General features: G+C 45.7%; 1 protein-coding gene across 1 annotated transcript in view; it reads right to left on the reverse strand.

Moving 5' to 3' along the window:
- PHLDB2 (pleckstrin homology like domain family B member 2) overlaps positions 1 to 26099 on the reverse strand; it is a 126391-nt gene that overhangs the window by 85100 nt on the left and 15192 nt on the right. The window lies entirely within an intron of this gene.

Here is a 26099-nt window from a genome sequence, read left to right on the forward strand (position 1 = left end):
CTTCAGAGATGAGTCTCCTAGGAACTGACCTGTGCCAACTTGGCACTCCCCAGCTGGTTCAGGATTTTTTTCCTGCCTTTGCTTCCTGGGCAGAGGCCGACGGGTGATGGAATGAGGACTGCTGCCCCTTGCAGAGCTTTGCAGAGGGCAGGATGGTGCTCTGTGCCCAGCGGCAAGCTCTCCTCCCTGGGCCACGGGCCCTTCTAGCATGGCTGATCCCCCGCCCGGATCCTGCCCTCCCTCAGCACAGCTTCCGAATGCTCGTGTCTACAGCGGGTCAGTTCCCAGGCTGAGGAACGATCCCCGATTACCTAACGACACCATCCTGGCCTAGAACAGGGATGTCCTTTCTCTGACCCATTTGCCACAGGAAATTTATCAGCTTTTGGAGCTTTTCCACTTAAAATACAGAGACTGGCGTGAACGCGCTTGCCAAGACCTGCTGCAGGGAGCACACAAAGGAGCACAGTGTCATGGAAATCAATGAGCCGGTCCCTGCACAAGCGCGGTGGTATCCTTCAGCCTGGCTGTCATGCCCTGGCAGGAACTTCACCTGGCACCTATTTTTGTCAACCAACAGGTCATAACCTGGAGGCAACATGCTGCTGAGAACAGACACAAGCTGTTCACAGGAACAAAGACAACCAAATGCACGGGCAGGCTTTGGAAATCCCATGAAGTTTTATCTGATAAGTGATGAACAGATTGCAAAAAACGCTTAAGGACTTCTGGGAAGTACCAGATCCCATAACTGCTCCATCCCAGGAAATTGCCTCATCATTAGGCAAAACAATCGTGCTACCTCTTGCTTTTTTTCTGTGTGCCTTGATGAGTCTTCCTTCCTTCCCTGGCCAGCTCATGACTCCACATCCACAGGTGAGGTGGAGAGTGTCTCTGTGCCAATTTGTTCATTGGAAAAGCCAATTAGCCTGCACACAAGGTGGAAATTTGAGCTGCCTCGGGCAGGGGAGGAAGCTCATGCTGGACTGATACCCCTCACATCCCAGATGAGAGGCGGGCCCTGCCACAACTCACAAGAGAACAGCAAATCCCCCGTGCATAAAGAGACAACGCAGGTGCCTAAGACCAAGCCACAAATCCCAATTTCAAATAATCCCTTATTTCGAAGCTGCGAGCATGCACTCAGCCTGGGAGAGCACAGGAAGTCTTGTCACATTTTTGCCCCTGACAACAGCCTTTCCTTGGCCTTTTGCTCTCTCCAGTGGGCTGTGAAGCTCCTTTTTAGGCACTTGGACCAGGACTAGGAATTGCCCTGGGTTTTTAAGTCAGGCATGTCACAGCTCAGCGTTCCCATGCCCGAGCTGCTGCTGTCTGGAATGGCTTGCGCTGCAGTGCAGACCCGCAAAGGAGTCACACAGGTGACTGCCAGCTAGGCATTTCCTAACTTTCAAGTGCTCAGTTCTCCCTTAACAAGGTTTTAAACCCACACCTTGATAGGTTTCTAAAAGAAAGTTTAAAAAGTAGGGAAATGGTATCACATAGAAACTTTAGAACATAGCGTGGACCTGTAATCCCTGGGGTTAATGGTAAAACACACTTGTGAGCCAATGTCACATCTTTGCTTTAAAGCATGAGGTATTAATACTTCCCTCTGAAGAATTTGTATCACAAGCATGTGCATTTCCCAGCCTAAGTCCCGTAGCCTTCAGTGAAACATTCCACAAAACTCAGCGTGAGGCATGCATCCATGTACTGAATAGGTCATCCTCAGCTTTTAAAATTCATAACATCCTCAACAATCAAATGGAGCCTTCAATGTATATATTTTAAAGTAGCCTCGAATGCATATATTTGTACCTGCTTATTCTATAACAATACAGTGCTCCGGAAGGGACGGCTGACAAAGCATGGATCCTTACCAGGCTTTAAAAATGGGCAGTCTAGAGGAGAGCGAGCTTTTGCCACCAGTCACGCACAAGCTGGCAGAGGAGAGGAGGCAACAAAACCGACTGTTTTACCTAGCTGGCTCGTCAACACGTCGTCCCCCTAATTAGCTGTGCCCTCTGCAACCTCTCGTTAGGCCAGCTGGCCTAAGGAATACCAGCATCACCTCAATGTGGAGCATCCCAGTCAAGAAATGGCTTGAGCTCACCTTCGCAGCGCTGCGGTAATCCTCGGTGCGAGTGACCCATGCTCCTCCCATTTCATCATCACTCTCTGAGAGCTGGGGTCAGGACGTAGGGCTTCATTGATGGAGACATACTAAACCCCGTGGGGCTCACAGCGCACACACCGAGGCTGCTGGAAGGCAGAATAACCATACAGCCGCTGCCAAGTCACACTGATATTGTATGGAGTCTGTTTGGAGGCTTGGCCTCAATTAGCATATAAATGAAGTGATACACGCAGTCGCAGCTTGCCAGAAAATGAGACAGAATAATCTCCCCAATTTGGCAGCTCTCTAGAGCATTTAGTTTGTGAATGAAGAGCCAGGCGCGCTTTGAAGCCAAGCTGGGTCCACAGCTTACAGCCAATTGACTTTACATGGCGAAAACGGGTCTCGAGAAGTCGCGAAGGAGACCAGCACTTCTGCCTCCAAACCAAGTTTCTATTATAGGAAAATGACTTTAAAGATACTCATTGCCGTTCCAGTAGACCGATAGCATTTCACGTATTGCATCCACAGGCCCAGATGAGCGGTGGTACAGCCCTCCGGCTGCAGGCTCCTGGCTATTAACAGAGTGCTTGATTTTATTCCAAGTAAAGCAGAAGGAACTGAAAGTTCACAGGAAAAGTGATACGGAGGAGATGTGACCACGTAGCTGCTAAGCTTAGACACAGACAGAAATTGTACTTACGGATCTTTATTAGGGCAAATAATGAGACAAAAATAGAAACAAAAACCTTAGGAACTGGCACACAAGAGCGCAGAGGGAATAAGTATATTTATTTGTATAGCCTACACAAGCCTTTTAAGGTATTTCAGTTAAGACAGAGGGGAGAAGGCTTGTGTTTTTGTGCAAATGCCTTTCACATTCATTAGGGTTTAAGTTTTCCTTCTTTAAAGTATTTTCAATTGTCAGGGGCTCAGCTCAGACGCAAAAGCATGGAAATCTAAGCACAAAGGCATGCGGATTTTTCCAAGAGCAGTGCAGTCTTGCTTCTACAGCTACATAGTCTACTTTGGGGAGGATTGCATTGCTCGGGGAGAATGCAAAACGGATTTAAACATAGGTAGAATGTAAAAGGAAAAACCAGTGCTAGGCAAGAATGGTCTTTTTTCTTCAGACATTTCAACTCTGGGTTAAATACACTGCCTTGAAAAAAACAATTCATACTCCATTTACAGGAGCAACCATAGTCAAGCCCAGCTTGACTATACATGTAGCTATATCTTGTTTGCCATCCTGGGATGAATGCTTCTCTTCATTAAAGCGTTGGAGCTACAAGAAAATCTTACAGGTCTCTCTTGACAGCCTCTCTGCATCCTTCAGCTAGCTTGTAGTATCCTTCTGCGCTGAGTTTGTCCCTTCCCCTTGTTTTTAAGCTCCCATTTACTGCTTTCCTGTGATGCTGTAGCAGCTGCAGTCTGGAACTGCACAGATGACTCATTTTTTGCAGATGCCCTGGGCCTCCTCCTCAGCTGGGGTGAGGTAGGTGCTGTGCTTCTGCACTCCTGCCCATTTTGCCCCGTAGGCATCGGAACACGTGGGTTCCTGTAAAAATCCACAGAATCACTTCCCGGTCCTGGACTTGCTCTAGCAGTCAGGTAGATACGATCCCATCTGCTGTTTGCAACTAGGAAAGCTATGATCCAAATAGCTACTTCTTCTGTGACATGAAATAGTCACACAACATTAATGAAAAGCAGGAATGACAGTCTGCTTGAGCAAGAGCTGGGAATTTTAACAACTTGGATCAAAGAAATGCGTGACATCCAACTTGATTTGGTGCAAAAAAAATTCAAGTCACAAGACAAGGAATGTTGAAACATAAATGCTCCTTGAAAAATCTCCCCCTTGCCGGTTTCATCAATGTTACCCACCCCTCGGCGATCTGCTTTCCTGGTAAGCCATTTCTGGCACAGCTATTGTGTGAAGGGTGGTTTCTGATCTTGCACTCTGGAAAATATCCCATTCAAGTTTCAACAAGGGAGAAGTATTTCATTGAGGAATTAGCATTTGTTTAACCCACCCTCATAAAAAAAAAAAAAAAAAAAAAAAAAAAAAAAAAGAGCAAAGAGTTCATCAAAACTGAATATAGCAGAACAAAATAATCCCATGACTCAGGGTTGAACCAGAGTTATGATGCAAAGCTACTAGTGATTCCAACTTGCATCTGTTCAAATTAAAGGGCAAAACTGCTCTAATCTTGTTAGGTCTTGCATATTCCGACGCCACCACCTGAACTGGAACAGCAACATGATTTTCCAGTTGTCTCCACACTTCGCTTTCTTGTGGTCAGGACCCGAGTGTAGCTCTGACAAAAAGAGAGGGCTGCTTCCCAAAATTTTCGCTTTGTAAATACATTTCTTATCTGTGCTTCTAGGCACATAACATCACCTCCAGGATCATGAACCTTTTATGACCATGACCTGTAGCTTGGAAATTACAGTTTATTATGAAATGAAAGGTGAAATGAAGATGCCAGCTTTGGCCTGAACTCACCCACAAAAAGTCCTGCACACATCACTTCATTAAATCCTGTCTCTGTGTCTCTTCCTCTGCCTCAAAAACACAAAAAGCAAAGCAACATATCTTAGGAGAGCAGGAATAATGACAATTACGTGGAGATTCTCCTTGGTTTGTGTTATCTCTGGACTCCGCAGCCCCAGCTCCGTTCACAGGTGAGGACCATTCAGGGCACCAGCTCCCTGTGGCTGAACCCTTCTGCACGCTCCGTAGGAAAATGAGACCACGCGAGTATGGTTGTATGGGCTTGAGCTACTTGTCTCAAATGAGTTCAGCAAGAAGCTGCAGAGGAATTCTGGTGCTGAGCTATTGATGCTCCTTACGGGCTCCACTCCTGAGCACATGACTAATGACCTTCACTGCAGGAGACACAGCCTGGGGACACGTGCACCTCCTCGGCGTTACGCCACGGACCGGTGCCACATGCGTGTCTCTTGTCTGACGCGATTTCCAACCTCTGGCTCACCCCAGTTTTAATGGCTCCCTTTGCTGGCCAAGGGCAGGGAAGCAGCAGAGGCAGGCTGGCGGGACTCGCAGCGCCTTTCTGGGGACACCATGGGCACAGCCTGTCATGCAGTCATGTTGGTCATCACCTTCCCCTGCTCCCCTCGACGGCTGTCAGAGCTGCATCCAGCCCTGACACCACCTCCTGCCTCCACGTGTACGTGGGAAATGGTTTGCAAGCCTTCACAAAGCGCCAGCTATTTTTATTGAGCCTTCCCATACCTGCTGCCTGTAGAAATGAGCATTAAGAAAAGTCAGGAACGCGGCTGATTTCTCGTCCAAAAGGGACTGATGTGCAAAAGAAAGATCTCAGAGAAGCTAACAGCTTTCTGTGAGGTTCAGCTTCAACTACACAGACCAGCTGCAAAATAACAGTTGGATTTCAGCTATAAACAGACCAAGTTTTACAGGGGATTTATATATCTATTTTGGTGAAGTTATTTATTCTACAGGAAAAATGCCATTTGTAAGGCCCCGGGAAGGCAGGGAGATGAGAGGAGAAAAGGAAGTCCTGCTTGTGTTGTTAGAAGCTTCACTTCTAGACTCGGAAAAGGATTCTAAAATAAACATTTCACAAAGCCACGAGAGTGGAGAGTCTTCAAGAAAATCATGCTGCTTTTGTTTTTGTTTTGAGTTTTTATAATGAAAAAACAAGGTCTCATAGCTCGTCCATCAGGATATTTAAAGCTAATTTCCTGCCTTTAAAAGCACACCCTGCTTTTGGTTTCCTGGCTGGGGGTGGGGAAAAAAAGTCCACAGGGATACAGAAATTACAGCCAAAGATAAATAAGAATAGTATGTGGTTTCGTATCTGCGTGAGGCAGCAAGGTAAATGGAATGAAAACTGGATTGAATATAAAGGAGGAGAAGAAAGAGATAGACTGCCCAGGTCAAAGACTCTTTGAAGATTCTGATTAAAAACTGTTTAGACAGGAAAATCTACTGAAGATGTAAATTCTGTGCAGCCTTAATACAAACCGTATATTTAAAATGAATCAATTTCAGACTGTAACTTGCTGTCTAAGGGTGAAGTCCATACCGAAACAAGGGTGGCTCTCACTGAAAGAAGCTTCTAAGCGAAAACAAGTGGTGTCTGTCATCTTTATCGAGTGTAAAACAAACAAATACTAAAATATGCCATTTCTCATGCTATCCTATTTTGTCCCTCAGAGGAGTCCAGCTCCTTCCATCGCTAAAAATAAAAAACAGGCTCTTTTGGTTTCTGTAAAAACATTTCAACTAAAAAACAAAAGATGAGGTATTTGGTTTTTAGTCTCAGATTTCCCCAAAACACAAATGATGACAAAGTGGTCTGGAAACCCAATCACAAGTAACAGACACCCAAACAGGACCAAGATGGGAAACATTTCCAGGGGAAACCAGCACAGCTTCACTCAAAGACCTTAATTGTTCCTTCCAAAGATGAGTTTGGGGCCTTCAGGAGCCATAGGTCATAAGTCTTAGGACTATGCCAGCCACCGATTTGTCAGTTACTTGGTTTCCTCTCCCACCATGATCTATTCCACACTTTTGCCATTATTTTTTTTAAAAACTTTTAATCAGATTCAACAGTGACACAATAGCAGCAAAGTCAGAATAATGAAAAAATCAGAGCATCCTTCACTCAACGCATCCTAAGAAGATGCTGTCACCTCAGCCACTCAAAAAAGCCAGCCTTCTATTCACAATGCAAGATGCACATGCCAACAAATGTGCATTCCTCCCTCTGAAAGTCATTATGAACCACCACATTATTAACATATGTTGCCCCCAGGTGAAATTATACCAAAATTAAAACTATCAGCATGTCTTAGAGTTCACCCTACATGATACCAGGCATTCTGCTCATCTTGCTGCAAATAGTTACCTGGCCCTTAATGGAAAAGGCTAATATGTATTTCTTCCTCACGTCAGAGTTTTGCATCGTAATTGTGGCATTTAATTTACAGTGCATTCATTTACAGTTTTAAGTAGCGTATTTTTGCTTAAGATCCCATGATAGCCAGTGACCAGTACAAGTGCTATTAGCTTTTTGCTTTCAGATCCCAGTTTTAACAAAGGCCCCATTATCCTGGCTGCAGCGAACAGCAGCAGAAGAGCCTCTGCCAAGGCAGGAACACTCACAGCAAACCAGGCTCACAGAAGTTCTCCACTTCCCACATTCCCAGACTCTGCGCCGCAAGAAGAGGTCGAAACACAAAATCACAGAAGTCCTGTGATTTTGAAAAGAAGGTGTGTTGAGCTTCAGTGGCCAATAAAAACATTTCTCTTTATTCAGCACTGTAATTTCTTCTGCACAATTACATTACTTTTTACTCAAAGTAGGCTGTGATGTGTTTTCTGCCTTTAAAGTGCCCATGCAAAGGCGGCTTGGTCAGAAGAGCTCTACACCTTGTGCCTTGCAAGATAAGGTTTTATTGTTGAATTTTTCCCTTTGATTTTGTTGGGGACACACACAGACACAATTTAGGAGATAGCACTTGCATTTAGAGAATTTAATATCCCTATAACATTAATTTAAACTCATATTTAAATATCTAATCTTGTGTCCTTTTTTCCTTCTCATTCTTGATTTTATTCTCTCTCCTGTATTAATCATGACTGAAGTATTTTTTTCTTGTTCAATAGACAATAAATACCATATATAAATTGCTTCACCCTGCTATTTCTGTCATTTGTATTATACACTATATTTAATAATTTAACCCTGGGCCATGCTCTGCACTCCTGCTTCATGAAATTTGATGCACAAAGATAGTTCTTTTCTTACTCAGTGTTAGAAATAAGTATTAGTGTCATGTAGTGACAAAATTTATTTGCAGAAATACACAGATCTGTGGGAACTAAAAGCCCAAATTCAGATCAAATTTGATAAACCATTTTAGGCTAAATACAAAAGAGCCCAAGGACCAACGAGTTAGTTTTGTGTGCTCCTCTTGATGGACTCTGCATGCATGCTGTTAGAAAGAAAGGCAAACCATGGAAATATTTTAGATTCACTTTCTAGAAGGCAAATGAATAACATTTTAACACTGCCTAGCTCATTCGGAGTCCGCTAGAGTGACACTTCAAAAGGATGCAGCTCCAGATGAGTATTTCCAGCAGCAAACCTCTCTGATTTTTATTACCTTCAAGCACAAACGGCATCGCCCAATGCCACCAAACAGCTGCGCTGCTGCTCAGGAAGGGGCCATCCACCAAGTGGGAATTCCGCCACCAAGGACTGGCCCCAGACGTTACCATTGACGGGGTACCTTCAGCTTGCACCTGCTGACATCCCACCTGCTTTAGGTGAATTTCAAATTTTATCTTTTATGGCGGCACGTGAGCTCATAGTGTATCCTGCCAGGTCTGGGAAATTCAGTAAAGTGCTAACAGGCCGATTCAGGGACTTCAAGTAAATAATTCCATTTTCTACATTTTCTAGGAACCCCTGAAAGGATTGTAAAGGGAGAAACATTGAGTATTTTTACCTGTCTTGGCTTCTGGTTTCTTTCCTTTTTCGTTTCTTTTTTTAGTAAAAGAATAGCACATTTTCTATTTGTTTTTAACTAGTAGGTTGTCCTTTTAGAGTTTAGTCCAAAATGAAACTTCACTATTACCATTTTATTTTAAAGTCTTCCTTCTCGCTGGTTAGCACTTCTAGTGCTCCATGCCTGCCACTAAGCGGTTAAAACAAATCTAATTAATGGTATATTATACATCCACCTATCTCCAGATAAGCAGCTTTTTTTTTTTCTTTTTCTTAAATGTAGGTTCCCACTTACAGCTAAATTTCAGAAAATATTTTAGCTGGATGTAACCACTACCAATTAAAACATGGCTTTTTTTTTTTCCACAGACTGCTCTGTACCTCCCTTCCATTTGAAATGATGAAGCCATAAACATACATTTTAAGACTAATGTAAACCTTTTAAAAGCTTAATCTGAGGTGATTCATCTGAGAGAACAGGAATCTTTTATCAAAGTTGCAGAAAGTACCCGAGCAATATTCAGATCACTTGCCTGAGCAGCAGTGTAAATATGGGTTGGGTATTGATTTTGGAAGGAGTATTGCAAATCTGCATCAGTCTGAGTAGGGAATTTAGACCTTATCGTCAGTGTAATGGAAAGGAGTCAAAAAAATTTTATATCACTGCACAGAATGTGTTTCTTTTTCTCATTTAGTCTTTGGCAATTAACAAAATTTATTTTAATTCATCCCGAATGTCTTTGACATCTTGCTAGAAAGCCAAAAGCCTTTTCTTTGAACATATCGTGTTCAAGTGTCACATCTGGAAAAGCTAATATTTTCAAGTCTTGCTACATATACTTTGTTTCTTGAATATTGCAAATCAAAAACTATCTACATTTCCAGACAAAGACTGCCAAAAGTCACCATTTAACCAACCTTCAAATTATGATACCCAACCCAAATAAAGGCAAAGCCTAGGGTTTTCTGAGAATTCAGTCAGAGCAAAAAAGTCTTTTAAAAAAGGCTGGGGTTTTCTTTGCATTGGAAGAGTTGGAAGTATATAGTGCTCCCATTGCTATGGTACCTACAGCGGCAGTAACAAAATGGAAAAACTGACACTATGTCAGTGCTGATGTCAGCAGAATCATTCCTGGAAATTAAAAGATAAAGAATTCATTTTGAGTAGTGCATATTTTCTAAAGTAACGGTGAGTTTGGATCTCTCTGATTTGGCATACGCCACACACGGAGCAGCTCAGGCAGCCCTGGTTTTCAAACAGCACTGGAGGCTTCCCCTCTGAAAACCCAGATCCTACAACACGGTGGCTTTTAAGAAGACACCGGGAAGACAATGCCCATAGTCACTTTAGAAAACCACACTGTGCCATTTCAGCCTGTGCCTCCAGCAGGAACATCGTCACGGATCACCATGCTCCACATGCAAGTTTTGATCACAATACTCAAATTTTAAACAGCTCTTTTCATCACCTGGGGAAGGATGGGGTAGTTGCACCACCTGAGGGACCTACCATGGGAGGTTACATTACAGGACCAGTCTCCTCATGCACCCTCTTTCATCTTAGATCTTCCACATCAGAGATAGAGAAGCAAATGGTGACAGCAATAAGGACACAAAAAGGGACAACAGAGTATTGGGGAGCTGTGCCATGAGAATAATCCTTTTTGCTTCCTTCGTGAGCTGTCAGATCCCCATCCAACCGCCTCATGCCATGGCAGGGGGGCAGCTCTGGTCCAAGGGGAATTTTAATTCACTGGGGGAAGCAACAGCATGAGGTGGCCACCTCTGCAGGTCATCCATGGCGCAGGTTGCCTGGGGCAGCAACAGCATGAACCCTACCCTGGCTGCCTCGAGAGCACTCACCCCTAGCCAGCTGCCACAATTACTGACTGCCCATCCCTTCTAGGATGTAGAGAATGGCCAAGTCCTTCAGCAAAGCAATGCTCCTGCTCTGAGCTGCCTGAGGAAAGGCTTTACCAGCCATACCCCACTATTTAGGTGGGCTGAGTGCTCTTAGTACTCAGGTAGACGATATAAAACCCCTGCAGACATCCAGCCCAAGTCCCGGATTTTCTGGCCAGCTGTTCACCTTCAGGAATGTAGTCACTGACCTTCAAAGCATCCAACATGCACAGGGATTTACCAGCTGCCTCAGCCTCTCCCACACCTGTTCTACCTTCCTGTCCTTGCAGACAACTCTTGCGTGCCCGCATCCTTCAAAGGGACCGAGGAGCTGTAGAGAAGCCAGGCACGGACACAGATGTGCACGTGTCTGTGATATCTTCTCCCAGCTCCAGGCCATCCCTGCCACGTAAGCCAGGGTGAGAGGGGGCATTCTGCCACCTCCCTTTCTATTTCCCCCAGATGCCGGGGCTCCCCATGTTCACTGACATCAACTGGTAGCCCAAGTAATATGGTCAGACATGTTGAAAAGATCAGGAATATCTTCTAGAGGCACAGAGAAGGAAAGGAGGTAGAGTGAGAAGATTCAGATTAAGAAAATAAGTGTATAAGGAGTGTCAGTGTTTAAATAATGCTAAATAAATAAGCTAAATAAGCTAAATAGCTAAATAAGGCTAAAATAATGAGATTGAAAACTGATCTCGTATAAGCTAAGAACGGTTCCTATATAAAAATCATCTGTCAGCAGAAATAGCCTAAGGAACGTTCCTATCAGTTCAAACCTTAAGTTGGCTGCAGGCTTTATGCAGGTAGAACTTAAGTTCATGTAAAACTGAAAGACTGCTTTTCTGATTGTCTCTTTAATCACAACTAACAAATACATTTTTTAATTGACCAGAAGCAGCCACCCCTAGAGGCTGGGAGGCACCATGCAGAGGTTCTGCTCACACATGCTGGGGATCTCAGCTTTTGAGGAGTCACAGGGAAGCCCCAGCTAGGCAGTGTGAGCAGGCCATACCTTGCAGTATCAGACTGAACTCAGCTATACTAGAGTCCATCCTCACTCTTTCCTTTAGATTTTGCTTTGTTAATGAAGAATGATGACAGATTTAACGTCCTCCTCCAGACCGCTTACTCCCCATGCCAGTCGCAGGGCTGTTTAAGCTCACAAACCAAATGGTCTCAGGAAACCATCATCAAATACTATCTAACAAAGCAAAACAACCACGTACCTATGCCGAATGAGTCAGCAAACACACAGAATCCTTTTCAAGCAGAAGTAATGGCTTGCCAAAAAGACATACTCCATTTTAAGTAAGCTCTACTACAACTTACAGACAGCCACATATTACCAAACCTGATGACACTGGAGGTCTGAGACAGTGATGTAATTATTTCTGGATACCAGTGACTCGGTGAGTGACAGATTACTTTTTTCCCTAGTGCTAACATTTTTTCCTTCAACCACATCATATACCTTAATGGAAAGACTGCTGCCGTCTGTACATCCCTGTGCCTTATTTACCACCTGGGGCTGCAGCAGTGTTCAGCACGAGACTGGAGCACTTGAACCCGTGCGCTCAATGGATCATCAGAATCTCTTTGCAAAATGATCCATTAAGACAAAGCGTCACTTCACGAGATGAAGAATCACAAGCTTAATTGCCGCCTCTGAACAAGCAGAGGTAATTGTGAAGTATCTCGTATTGATGACTCCTCTACACGTAGGCCCAGGAGGAGAAAGGAGTCCACGATGTATTTAGCATGGGACTACGGAAAGCAGTGACTCTGCAATCAGAGCTGTTTTTCTTGCATGAAAAAAAGATTACTCAACCAGTGCTGACTGTTTAACAAGCAAAAAAGAACTTGAAAGAGCAAATGAGCAACACATTCAGCTGAATATTGTTGCACTCCAGTGGGGAAGAGCAAAGTTTTTACTATTAATTGCCTGATCATACAATTTGCCCCTCAAGTATAGCAAAGCATTTGCATGGAACATTCAGAGACGGAGCCATTTGCCTACAGCTGAGGCACAGCAGGAGATTTATCACGCTCGTGTACATCACACATTCCCAAAACATCGTACAAAGTTGTACAAATATCCAAAGATGTCTCAGCTAGAGTAAAGTTTCATTATATTGCCTGGTATTATAAAGCTGTATTTTTCTCCCCAGGTTTGCAAGACCCAACAGCAAAATCATTTTGATTTTCAATGTCTACTAAGGGACTCATATAATTACATATCCTGCTTAGCTTGTATTTAAAATAAACCTAAATTTTAAAAGCCACACAAATGAAACATCCCAAGAAGCCACACAGTAAAAATTCCTGCAAAGTTTTGAGCCTGTGCATCTCTGTTGACTGTTTTACCCTTAAAGTCTCCTTTGGTGGTCATTAGACCCATTATTTGCATGCCAAGAAAGGATGTGCAAGACCTATCACTTGTTTCTTTTTTCAAGTTTCAAGAAAAGCAGAAAATATTTGGAGTCCTGGCACCAAGAGTGAGAGCTCGCAGCTGAGCCTCTACAGGCAGGTCCATGGCATCTCACCTCTCTACAACCAGCCACAGCTGACCAATGCTGCAGATCTGCATGGTCTTAATTAGGGTTTCCCAGACAAGCTACACGCCGGATACTTCACATGTTACTGAAACTCTGCTGAACACACGTCTGTCTGTCTCTACTCACGCACAGAGCCCAGAGCCGCTGCTGTTACCGGTGGCAATGCTGGTGTAAATTAATTTTGGGAACCATGCTTCTAAGTGAAGATCTAGCATCACTGATGAATGGTTAGGAGATGGTGGAGGGCAGAGGGAGTTCAAGCAGGAAGGTAAAGCACTTATGTGGGAAGACGGCGCTTGCTGATACCAGGCGAGAGCTGCCTGGAGGCACAGGAGCTTCCTCCGCTTTGTGCACCAGGCAGTGGGCACGAGGACCGTAAAGGCAACTGCCAATGCCAGAAAATACGTTTCTAGCACTGAGCTTATGCAGTGGGTTGGACCCCAGGTGCCCACCCAGCTGCTCCATCACTGCCCTCCTCAGCTGGGCGGGCGAGGGAAGGGGTACGGAACAGCTCGTGGGTCGGGATGGGGGCAGGGAGGTCACTCGGTGGTTACCGGCACGGGCAAACAGACTCAACCTGGGGAGTTTAATTTATTACCAGTAAAACCCCTTCCCCCCACCCTCCCGTCTCCCCAGGCCCACCCTCACCCCCGGCGCCTCTCCCCCTGCCCACAGCGGCGCGGGGCCGGGGTCAGTCCCTCACAGCTGTCCCTGCCGCCCCTGCCCCCCATGGGGGGCTCCTCGCCCCCTGCCCCAGCCCGCCTGGCCGGGGGCTCCCCAGGGCTGCCGGGGGGGCTCTGCTCCGCGCCTGGAGCCCCCCGGCCTCCCCCTGCCCCGCCTGGTGCCCGGGGGCTGGGGCTCTCGCACGGCCTCCCCCCGCGCTCCGGCCGGGGCAGGGGGATTTTATGTCCCCCCTCGCACCCGCCGCCCCCGAGGCGCTGCCACCGCGGCTGCTGGGCTCGGCCCTGGCCAGCGCTGGGGCCGGCTGGGCTGGCACCGGTGACATCGGGCACGGGGGAAGCTTCCGGCACCTTCTGGCAGAGCCGCTCCGTAGCCCCCCGGCACTAACACCTTCCCGCAGACCCAGTGCAGTGCAGTTTGTGTAACGGCAACAGACAAGAAACCACCAAAGCCCCTGGGAGCACGGCCTCGCTCATGGCAGGGGCCGCCAGAGCCAAGTGCAGTGCCAAGAGCTCCCTGCATCACGGACCCAAAGGCTTTTAATTTCCCGTGGAAAATGAAGCTCTGAGACAAACTCTGGCCCCTGTGGCTAGTGGCAACTCCATCAAATACAGTAGCACGGAAGCAGAAAAGAAAGCTGAAAAGAAAGCACAGCTTTACAAAAAAATTAAACCCATAGCTTAATTTGTGTTCGTTTACCAGACTAGAATATTAATTGCTTGAAAATATTTAGAGATTGCCCAATATTTGTGGCTCCTAAAACACGGATCAATATTAACAAGATTATGAAATTGAGAATGCCCAAGCGCATTTTCCTTCTTCCCCTCATGCTCTCTCCAGCATGTTTCAGTCATGTAATGGGGGAATGGAAATAGCATCATCAGGATTACTAAACCAAGCCCAGAGTAAGAATAGCAAATAATATAAAAAAAATATTACGCAGACTATATATACCATACAAAAATGACTAATGCCACATACATCTGGAGGAAGTTAGAGTTAATTTGAAATAATGAACTAACCAAGCAGGGCCAGCTTCATAGTCACTACTATTTGTGGTGGCCAGCACTAGCAACAGCCTAAAGATACATCCATATTTGTATGCTCCATTTTTTAGCTGTCACTCACTGCAGCTCTACATAATTAATTCTATCACATCCCCCATCATCCAGACATATTGCCTAATATGTAAATATAAATTGCTACATTTCTCCTCTCTCTCCCATCCAAACCACAGATCTCTCCTGTATGCAGCGTATTATTAAAACTTCCACGAAGGCAAAAGTTAATAGCTAGCTTCTCCATAGGTAAACATTTGAGGCTACAAAAAGGATTTATTATCTGAAGTCAGGCAGGCTGCAAAGTTTGCTGATGAGAAACAACCCCTCTGCCGTATTCAACTGTTTTGACAACTGTTAAGTACAAGCGATGACACACTTGAAATACCTAGTCTGAAACAAGATAAGATGAATGCTTCATATTAAAAGCTTTCTTGTACTAACGCCTGTTTTCGCATGTATTAGCGCCAATAGCAGAACAGCACTTGATACAGATGAAAGTAGAATTGGACGTGTAACCTTTAACGTGAGTCAGACGTGATTCATAGCTCAAGCTATGTCATTCCTATCTGTACTTGCTTATTTTATAATAAATAATGGACCTTTTAAATACTGCCTAAACGGCATGGGATCCACCGCTTTGCAGTTACGTGCTGGCGGTTCAAGCCTAGGACAGGGCATGAATGAAAAAAGCTGTGGCTGCTGACTAGGGCGGCATTGCTACAGGTACTGCAGGACCCCAGCCAAACCCAGTGAGCCAAACACAGGGACCTCAACACCTTCTCCTGGCTTCCAGCCTGAAGCCGCCCCGTTTCCTCCACTGTCTTTTCTTTTTGAGGAGGAAATCTGCTGAATTGGGTCAAGGAGGCAGGTCAGAGGCTTCAGCTCACGAGTGAAAATCCCTGTGCTCAATGGTGAGACTCACCCGGCGTGATGACAGCTCCCCAGCATCCCTCCGGAATTTCCTCAAGGACACAGCAGACTAAGAAAAAAAGCCCTGAAACATCTCAGTGCACAGACTTATGCTTGAAAAGATATTAATACATCAATAATGTGATAGAAAAGGGTGACGTGCAACCAGAATGGAATCTCTTTGCAGGTAGCTTGCCAATAGTCTACACAAAAGCTTGCACATGAAGAGAATATTGAAAAGATAAAAATAAGTTTGCTTTCCAAGGCCAGGGGAAAGTCTCCATGAACGAATAAAAGTAGAGACTGTTAGTCTTTACTAATCTAATGTATTTCTTCTTCTTTCTAAAATTGCATTTTATAGGCAGGTAGAGAACACCATTCTGTCCTCAGACAGACCAGCTGCACGTTAGCAGCCCACCAGACTAAAGCAGAGATTTTTTTGTGTGTGTGCACTGTGCAGATTTCTTTAAGTCTAGCTTCCAGGCTTGGCTAGCAAAATGGACTTTTTTTTTTTTTTTCCTTTGATATAGACCATCAATGTCTCATCAATATTATAACATGTCCAAGCCCAAGCAACTACAAGCAGAGTCAAGTGCTTGCAAGCAGTCGATTACAGCAAACAGAGCTGTGAGTGCTGGTATTTATGGGATCCGTCTTTCTAAAGGCTGTCGCAGGATGCCAGTGCACTAAGATGAAACCACGCTGTTAAAATCATAACGTTTCACACGCAGCTGCTTCCAGAGCAAGGCAGCGACTCTTCTGACTCTAGAAGGCTACCATAGCCAGTTAGATAACCATGGAAATTCAGTCTAGAAGAGCAAAGCAAGTGAAGAAGTAATTGGAAATTTCACTCGGTGTTTCGACGGCAAATGCCACTAGTTTTCAGCTGTTGTCATTGACACATTCTAGCCTGGCATACGCAGTGTAGTGAATATCGTGGCTTCTCTGTGAAGCTAACAGCTGAAATGGCAACACAGACTCAAAAGTAAAGTTATCCAACCCCGAAGCAAATTTCCCAGCCTTATGGTGTGAAAAGCACCAGCGGTGTCAGATCGACAGCAAAGCACAGCAGGTTTTCTATTAAATAGCACTAGAAACCTCTGGGGGCAGGGTAGGGGAAGGGGCTTCAAGCCAGCGCCCTGCAAACTGAAGCCCACAGTCAGCACGATTTTCTGTACTCTTGTGGACGCACCCGTATCTGTTTCATTTAGACATGGTGTAAAATGCTTTTTGGGGCAAAACTGGCACCTACTTGCCAGTTCAAAGCATTGCCATAAGACATCCCCGATTCTGCTGCAGAGCAGGCAGAAGTGGCAGCGTTTCCACACCACTGCTCCTGCTCAGACACAGCAGTGTCACAACTGTGCCAAAGCAGACACGGTACCTCGTCAAGTGTTGAAAACCGAAACAAAGGTTCCCATCATCTTCTATCCTAATATAACCAGCAGACCCACTCAAAGTGGATGAGGTTACCTGGGGGGAGGGAAAAATAATCTGCAAATGCAGGTTGACAGGCAGCTGTAATCTGACTTTTGTGCCAACAAACAGATGTTCGGGTAAAGCAAAGGTAAGACGGTGACCACATCGATGGCAGAAGTGGTTACGATCTGCACGAAGCCTGACGCTAGCTAAATGTTCTTTTTCAAGTGTCTTGTTTTTCCCCAAGAACTGATTTCCAGTTTCTGGAGAAAGGCTAAGACATCATTCATTTGTCATCCGTAGCAGCTATTGTCCATACCAAAAAATCCGTATTAAATCCCTCCTGAGAGGATTTTAACGCTTCTATTTCATCACACTTAAATCTCGGCAAGTATGTGGAAGAGGGCTATCCCTGCCCCGCCTCAGAGACATGCAGAAGTGGCTCTCGGTCTTTGTGCCCGTTTTCCTTCCCTCGTGCAAGGCAAAGCAAATGAGCCTTTCCTTACAGCCCCCTAATTCAAACACTGGACAAGGGTAATCCCATTTCACACTTCATGGTTTAAACCGATCACCGTATGGATTAGGGAAAAAACGGTGTCTCACTGCATATGAAGCTATCATGCAAGTTCATAGCTCTGTTAGGAGTTTCTTTGCTGTAGTCTCAAGAATTGGGTATTTGCCATGGCTGGAGACGTGGATACTGGACGCGCACATCTTCTTGCTGCTTTATTTCGCTAGCTCTGTATTTTTGAAACTTGTCCAGAGCAGAAATCAAGACAACAGTTTCATCGCTCTGAGCTGAGCATACTTGGTAGCTATTTAACACATTGCACTTTCACATACTAATAATGACATGCTAGGAAATTCCCTTGCTGTGCTAGTTGAAATGCACTGGAAGAGCCGCTTTGATCATCTTCAGAGCTGTTCTCCTGCATTTAGGCTTTGGGGAAGATTTATCCTTTCAAATTAAGGCTTAACACAGGCCCCGTGAAGGCCTTTAGCCGTTGTGGGGGGCTGGGGGGTGGGGGCTGGTGGTTGGGGGGGGGTTTCTTTTTTTTTTTTTTTTTTTTAAGCACAAATTTTGCATTTCAAAACTAGTTTTAGAGAAGCACAAATTTTTGTTTTAAGAATTTTTTTGCACAGTGCATCTGCCCTTAACAGCTCAGAGAGACCCATCAGGTAAAAAGGCCAGGGATCTCTGCAATTCCCACAATTTTGGTGAGGAACATCACCGCCATTTCCAGAGCCTGAATCCCCCATTCACGAGATGCTGCACCTCCAGCAGCAACAGCAGCAAAGCTGCCTGAAACAGGGCAGATAACATGAATCATTATGCCCTGTTTCTTTGCGCCAACCAAAGAGCAAGCAGGATTTGGCAGGAACGTTCGGAGGCACACAGGAGCAGAGCAGAGAAATGGAAGAAAAGGGCTCTTGGCCCATTTCAGGCAGCCGTGTATTCCTCAGTCCTTCGTTCAACCAAGCGCTCAGGCAAGGGCACTGCCACCCCTTTGCAGAACACCTCCGAAGGGAGTCACTCAGCTTCGCACCCTGCGTCTTTGGCCCCTACATCTGCCTCCCTCCCCAGCAATTATTGCTCGTGTCATCTCACTTTAGAGACTCCAAAGACGCTCTCTCTGGCTTCATCGCCCCTTTCTTCCCCGACAAACGCGCTCCCTCAGCCCTCTCCTTTCCCATGGCTGGAGTCTGTGCTGCCTTGCGGAAGGCGGCACATGCATTTCACACAATAGGTGCCATCTCCATGACACTGGGTGCTGTCTGCACAAGGAGGAACGGGCAAGTTTGCCACATAAATCCCACCATGTAATCGATTTTCATGCCAACATTTCTGGGTCACAGCAAGCACTCCCACTCTGGGGAGCCTTTCATAACCAAATGACTTCAGATTGCTCGGCTCTGAATAATCTCTGACAATGGTTATTGTTTATGCTTGAAGCTCCAGTCAAGACTGGAGCCCCACCGATGCCAGATAAATAGGCAGGTAAACACAGCCCCTGCCTGAAAGGACTTGCGGCATAATTTATGTCAACAAGCAGGCAGAGCAAAGACAAGGAATTGGAAGCACGCGGTTGAAGGAAGCACCGGCCAAAACGCGGCATCACCACAAGTTAAGGGTTGCCCCCCTTGCCCCCCACTTGGTTGCAGAAGCACAAGATCGAGGGGGACCCCATGGATCCACCATGTGGCCATGCCCCCAGGCAGGACCAGCCACCCCAGGCCATGCCCGCAGATGCCACGGATGTGGTTGGCACAGGGCTTCTGCGGGTTGCCTGTCCCAAATGCTGTTACTGTTAGCAAAGTCACCTCGATGCCTGTTCTGGCCGCTGCGGCTCAGAGAACAGATCACTGCTTTTGTCTTTGCAAACAACCGACTCATCGATGTGAAAACTCTGATTTCTCTCAGCCTTATCTTCCCTAAATTACACGACCCCACGCCTTTCTCTTCACACTGTAGGACCCTGCTCTGTCTTTTTATTCCTTTCAAGCCCCTCCTGTTGCTTTTGCCAAGGAATTTGCACTATGACGGCATGGAATAGGGCCCCTTTGCACGCCCTGTCACCTCTGTCTGTCTAACCTTGTGGAATAACTGACTTTTTTGCTATAATATATTGTCCCAGTCACTGTCATTTTTGGATCTTTTTCTGCAGAAGCACAACCTATCAGTTTGTTTCCCACCTTGTAACCAAATGACCCGCTATTTCTTGTTACAATGTAGAAGTTCACAGTTGTCTTCCACAGACTACAACCTATTTTCAAATAATTTTTCCAGTTTCAGTTATTTTGAAACAGAAGCTTGCCACCTCAAACTCCCGAGCCCCACACCCAGCCCAAATTTTCCATCATCACATCTATTTAATCATGAATCACTGCTCCGTCATCCAGGTCATCAGGGAAAATACCGACTGACTTCAGGCCTCTCTGATGCATTCCTTCATTCGGATGATGATCCCCTGGCTGCTACTTGAAAAGCACTTTTCTGATCCACTGTTTTATTATATCATATTTCCCTAGATTTATCATGCAAGACAATTCCGATGTTTAGTTAGAAGGTTTGATTAATAAAGGACACATTCTGAAGACTGATGTAAGCTACTCTGCTGCTGAAAAGGGACAGCCAAAATGCCTCCTTCAGCAGAGAACTGGCAGAAAACAAGCAGATTAAAACACTTTCAGCAAGCATGGCCTTACCAAGCAGAAAAGGGAGTGTGACGAGTGTCCCATGTCCCCTCTCTGAAGACGCAGCCACCTTTTGCCCTTGTCCAAAAACTGATCTCCTACTCTCTGCCCCCGAGCCCTCTCTGAAGCGAGCTGGGTTAGCTGTGGCTCAGCTGTTTCCACCACACCCTTGAAGAACAGGCCCTAAGATGCTCTTACAGAATCACAGAATGGTTTGGGTTGGGAGGGACCTTAAACCCCATCTCATTCCAACCCCTGCCACGGGCAGGGCCCCCTCCCCCCAGCCCCGGCTGCTCCCAGCCCCGTCCAGCCTGGCCTTGGGCACTGCCAGGGATGGGGCACCCACGGCTGCTCCGGGCAGCCTGTTCCCACGTCTCACCACCCTCATCTTAATCATCATTAAGAGGACCAGAAAGGTTTGATTTGCTGCTGCATCAAACAAAATCTTTTTTTTTTTTCCCCCAGTTCAAGGGCTTTTATCTGACAAAGCCCACGCTGACTGCAGACCAAGGATGTGCCTGCAGTGCTCACGAGGAGCAAAGCACCCTCCCAGGCAGCCGCCGCTCCTTTGCACGCCAGATCCCGTTCCTCTTCACGCACACACAGCCAGGCTAGGGCTGGGGCTTGTGCTGGATGGCACAAAAATGTATTTTTGCTTGCTGCACCCTGCAGAAGGCAGAGTGAAAGAAGATTTGCACCTGAAAGTGTAAAGGGTTAGGGTCCAACTGGTTTCAACAAAGCCAGGATCCCAAAAGAACATGAAAAGAATTGGAAAGGAACAGTGCCAAAAAATATGGTGCAGCTTGATTTGAAAAATATCAGCTGACAGTGCCAAAAAGCAACACTGTCTGCACAATGCTCAGTTTTATTTCCCATTAGTTTCTAAGGGGAATACAATAGCATGATGAAACCAGAGATTTAAGAGTCTTGTATCTAAAAATTATTAGACTCAAAAAAAAAAAAAAAGAAATAAATTCCATCACCTAAGTCTTAGAGAAACTCAAAATCTGGATTTTCAAAACTGCTAAATTAAACCCTTTTGCAGCAAAATTCTGTTTTACTGCTCGCAGTTGTACTTTTCTCTTCTGCAGTCCAGCATGGCACTGCAGGAACTGTTCCTTGTTGGCTCTCTCAGCACCATTTCTCACTAACACTGGTCAGGGGATCCTTCGCTTTGAAGACCAAAGCAAGCATGGTTGTTTGATCTGTATGAAAAAACAATTATCTTCACCTTCAAAAGGCATTGAAAGCTAGAATTCAAGAGAGGCACCTTGTCATAATGAAAACTTTTAGAACATTACAGTTTCAAAGAGATTTTAAAACTGCCTACTGTGATTCTCTGTGATTTTTTCCTTCACTTAAACTTCAGTATTTTACAAATCTTAGTTTTGCTAAAGCAAAACATTTAACACCGTTACATATTACTCCATAAAATAATATGGCTAGCACATCACTTCGACAACGATGGAAACGAACCATAAAGCAGTAACTCAGTCTTTATGAGACTCCTTTAAGAGAGCACAGCTTTTCCACCGTCAGAAACCGTCAGCAGCAAAACTGCTATTTACACCATCCTGCTGCTTTAGCAGGATTTCCTGCCACAGCAAAATATTCCTATTTTGGCCAACATCAGGAACATGCAGGCTCTGCTTGCTAAAGAACAGGCTTTACACCCTTCCATAACTCAGCCACCACAGCACGGGATGCTTCAAGTTCACTCTTGTGCATCATCCCGGCACTATCGCATCCCACCCTCACACAGGCTACAGGACGCTTTGAAGCAGGTTTCTTCCTCGTAAGCCCAAAGATGAGCCTTGGATCAGCCATAAGGAAGGCTAAGTGCCAACACCGAGCCCACTCCACAAACCACCACAAGCTTGCAGGGCCCAAAGAACTGCCCTCTCCCACTGCAACTCTGCGGTCACACACGCCACCTGGAAGCAGCCACGGCCAGTCCCCGCAGCAAGAAGAAACGAGCCCTCTGAAAGCCATTGCTGCAAGGAGATGTTTGAGAGTTAAGTCAGGCAGGACCTCTAACCTGCAGCTCTCCTTAGCAGGTCCAGTGAACAACTCCACCATCTAATGCCGGGAAAGCAGCACGAGGAAAGAGCATGCAGCAACACGTTACTGTTTGCATCTGTGAAACACAGCCTCGTAAAAGGCACGTTCTCCTTTCCCCCTCTCCTTCCTATTTCTTACACATTTACAGAATTTCTACCTGCAGAGGTAGCCTTACATCTATCCTCTTCCCCAGAACACGGGCCGCAGAATTACTATTAATAATATTCGTTCACTTAATGTGGGCGTGAAATTGCACGCAGCAAGCAGCGGAGAGTCCGGCAGGTTCTCTACAGTTTAACGACCACTTCACACCCTAACGCAACAATCCCCAGGGTGGGGAATTTGCACATCACGACTTCACGTCTGTTGCTAGAGGCACAGTTTTTCCTCCCACCATGCTGCTGATAGGAACTCGGACAACTGAGCGGTCTTAGCTCTGTACTCATAGTGTTTGGGCACGTGCTACATTTCGGCTTGCACGGAGGGGACAGCGCCTGTCACCACTGCCACACTCTACCACCTCCATTCTCCAACCAGCAGGGCTCTGCCCAGCATGTCCTTGTGCCACCGTCCCACTACAAATATTTTCCATAAATATGCTAAAAAAATAGGAGCCTCCCCCCAGGAAAGAACCTTTGCAACCTCCCAAGGTGGCTTTCCCTGCAGCAGAAGCGTTCACAAGGGCTCCCCTGCACGGATTCCCTGGTGCCTATGGAGGGCTGCATCAACCCTAAGCTCTCTCTGTGGAACAGCAAATGGCTTCTCCACCCTTTTCTTGGCTTTTGAAAACCTTGGCAAAATTTAATTACGTTGAGTGCTTTCCTTGCTCTGTCACACTTAAGCAAGGTTGTCCAACAGATGCAAAGTTTTCAGGCAGAAAAAGACGTGTAGGCGCAGTAGCAGGTCTGATCGAACAGCTTAGAAACAATGTTCCTTTTTTTTGCCTTAATTCTCTTTTTGCTGCTAGTTTAACCTTTTAAATTTCTGTGTTATTTGATACTTCCATACAGCCTTTCCTATTTCTAGGTACAACGTGAGAATCAACGCTCGATTCTCATCTCTCTGCAGTGCCAAAACATGTTTAAAAATAACCGGGTACTACAGCATTTCCTTTTCCACAAAAGCTCCCTCAAAAACCATCCCTCCTATTTGAAAACCGAACCTAAATTTCAGATCTAAGCAGTTCTAAATCACACTGACAAATAGCTGGTACATGAAAAATATGCAACATTGGCTGCAACTGGCTACTGACTGGTGCCAGCGTAGAATATTTTTGCAAGACAAGAATAGACAGAGGGAAATAGCTCTCAAATGCCACCAAAGAACGTGCCCTTTCCCAGGCCCTGTGTTTGGCTTAATGCTCAGTCCGTAACCGTTTTCCAGCCTGCTGGAGGCCAGAGGCCCTGCTGCTGGGGAGGAGGTCTCTGCTGACTCCTTCTAGAGCAAGGTATGCTGGTCTGGGCATTGCTGCTCCTGCTTTGTCTCTCACACTTCATTTCCCCACCAAAAACATACTTGGAATCTTTTCATCTCATTTTTTTCCATCCGACTGTGGTATCTTCCCTGACCACTACAGCATAACAGAATACCAGCATCCTCGTTATCCTTCCTATATTTCTGAGGACAACGAACATGTCCAGTAGACAAGGCGGTGTCCACAAATGTGTTAATTTTTAATTACGTTCCCTTACGTTGCAGGAAACTGCTAAGGAAAGTCCCGATTGCACTCCTCCCTCTTCCCCAGCAATGCCTCTAGCAGACGCTTGCACTGCTCCCCTGGGGCTGAGCTCTGGAGAAGGCTCCGCGCTCCATTAAGGCTGCTGTCCCCCCCGCTTTCAGCAGCAAGCTGTGCACAAAGCCCAGAGACCCTGAGGGCTGCATGCTAGTGCCCTACGAGAGCGGTAACATCGCTATCAACCCGTTCCAGATGTCATTTTTCACAGAAGGGTGGAGAAGGCAAATCATGGACTTGCAGGGTCTCCCATGGGTGGTGTTTCAGTCCATACAGCCACTTCCTTCCCTCTTCCATGCCTAGTGTGTCAATCAGCCCCAAGAGACACGGCTGAGCCAGTGGATCCACCAGCTGGCAGCAGCAGAGAGGGGTCCGCGACACCCACGTGCTCGTACAGTCACACTGACAAACCCCCTACGCTCTGCGGTCACTAGCACAGGGGGTTGGACCTGCACACCTTAGCGGTACTGCACATTATCTTTATTTTTTTCTTCTTCTTGGGAGTCTAAACCGAGTCAAGCTCAGATGTGCTGGGTGATGTTGGGCTGGTTCCATCTCCTCCTTCTTATGGTTACGATAAGCTCTTGGAAAAACGCTGGGACTGGAGAGGGGGGATGCTATTTAAAGTTTAGAGGTTAGCAGCCTAAATGAAATAATTAAAAGACTAGTGTCTTGATGGCTCTTTAACAGTTCGGTAGATATTTGGATTAAATAATTCATTGTAGATAAGCCAGTCAAGAATCGATTCCTGTTCTCAAACAACATGGTGATGTTTAAGAATAATTCAGTCTTAACAAGAGCAAAAGGCTGAAGGAGTCCCAATTCTATGTTAACACCAATAAAAATCTCTCCTAAATGCAAACTTCTGATTTCAGTCAAGGGAAACAGTCTCAAATGTTCTTTCTTTACTTTCAAATGCATCTTAAAATATCAGATACAGTTTAAGTTACGTATAATCTCTAACCAACCAAATGAAACATACTGTTTTCCCAAATCATCATTGATTAGGTACAGAGGTTTTATTTCAAAATGAAATATTCTCATTTTATCCAGCTAAAGTCAAATAGAGGAAACTAATGACTCTGATTTTTGCCAAGTAACTTTTTTTTCCCCCCAAGATCCACAGTTTCACAGGAAGCATTTAAATTTTGATAAAACTGGATTACTGATCCTATAGAAAAATCTTTTTAACAAATCTTTCCCAAGTATTTCAAGCTGTAATGCTGGAGAAACATTCCACTTGGGAAAGGCCTCATCCATGGCCATCAGTGATGCCCCCCACAGCCGATACCAGCGTTTGCTGGGAGCATTGCAACTGCGTCCTTAAGCTCTTGGCAGTCAGCTATCGTGTCTGCATCAATACAGCTGCTATCTGATAATCCAAATCCCACATTATTGTTTCCAAAGGAAAAGCATGCTTCCCTTCTTTCTTCTCGTTTCCTGGAGAAAAAAAACAAAACAAAACACCAAACAAAACCCAAACCCCAAACCAACCCAAAACTATTCCTTGATTCAAGAACCTAACACTCATTTATCCATGGAGTTGTTTCAAATGAACTGTTCTGCTTCGAGCTTGTATTTTACTTTATTACAGATTAAGAGGTTTCTGTATGTCGGACAAGATCTCGCTCCCTTAGACTGCTGCTCAAGCTGCAAGCCTCCCCTTTTCCATGTGACAGGCTGTTCCTCCCTGTCCCAGCCCCAGCTCAGCCTGTCCGAAGGGCCAGCGTTGGGTCCCAGCTCCGATATTCCCCTCGCAAGTGTCACGCTGCGGCCAGCCACCACCAGCCACGGCACGCTGCCCCCAGTTGCCGCAGGGAGATGGGAGCTGTGCCCGTCCTTCCAAGAGGAGGCTGGAGGGGTGGATGAGGTTATTCACAACTACCTCCTCCTAGTTAGCAGCAGCACAATTACATCCACAAAACCCTGGTTTGGAGAGGGCTACGTGGC

Source organism: Falco cherrug, chromosome 2 (assembly GCF_023634085.1).
Source record: "Falco cherrug isolate bFalChe1 chromosome 2, bFalChe1.pri, whole genome shotgun sequence".
NCBI classification, from domain to species: Eukaryota; Metazoa; Chordata; class Aves; order Falconiformes; family Falconidae; genus Falco; species Falco cherrug.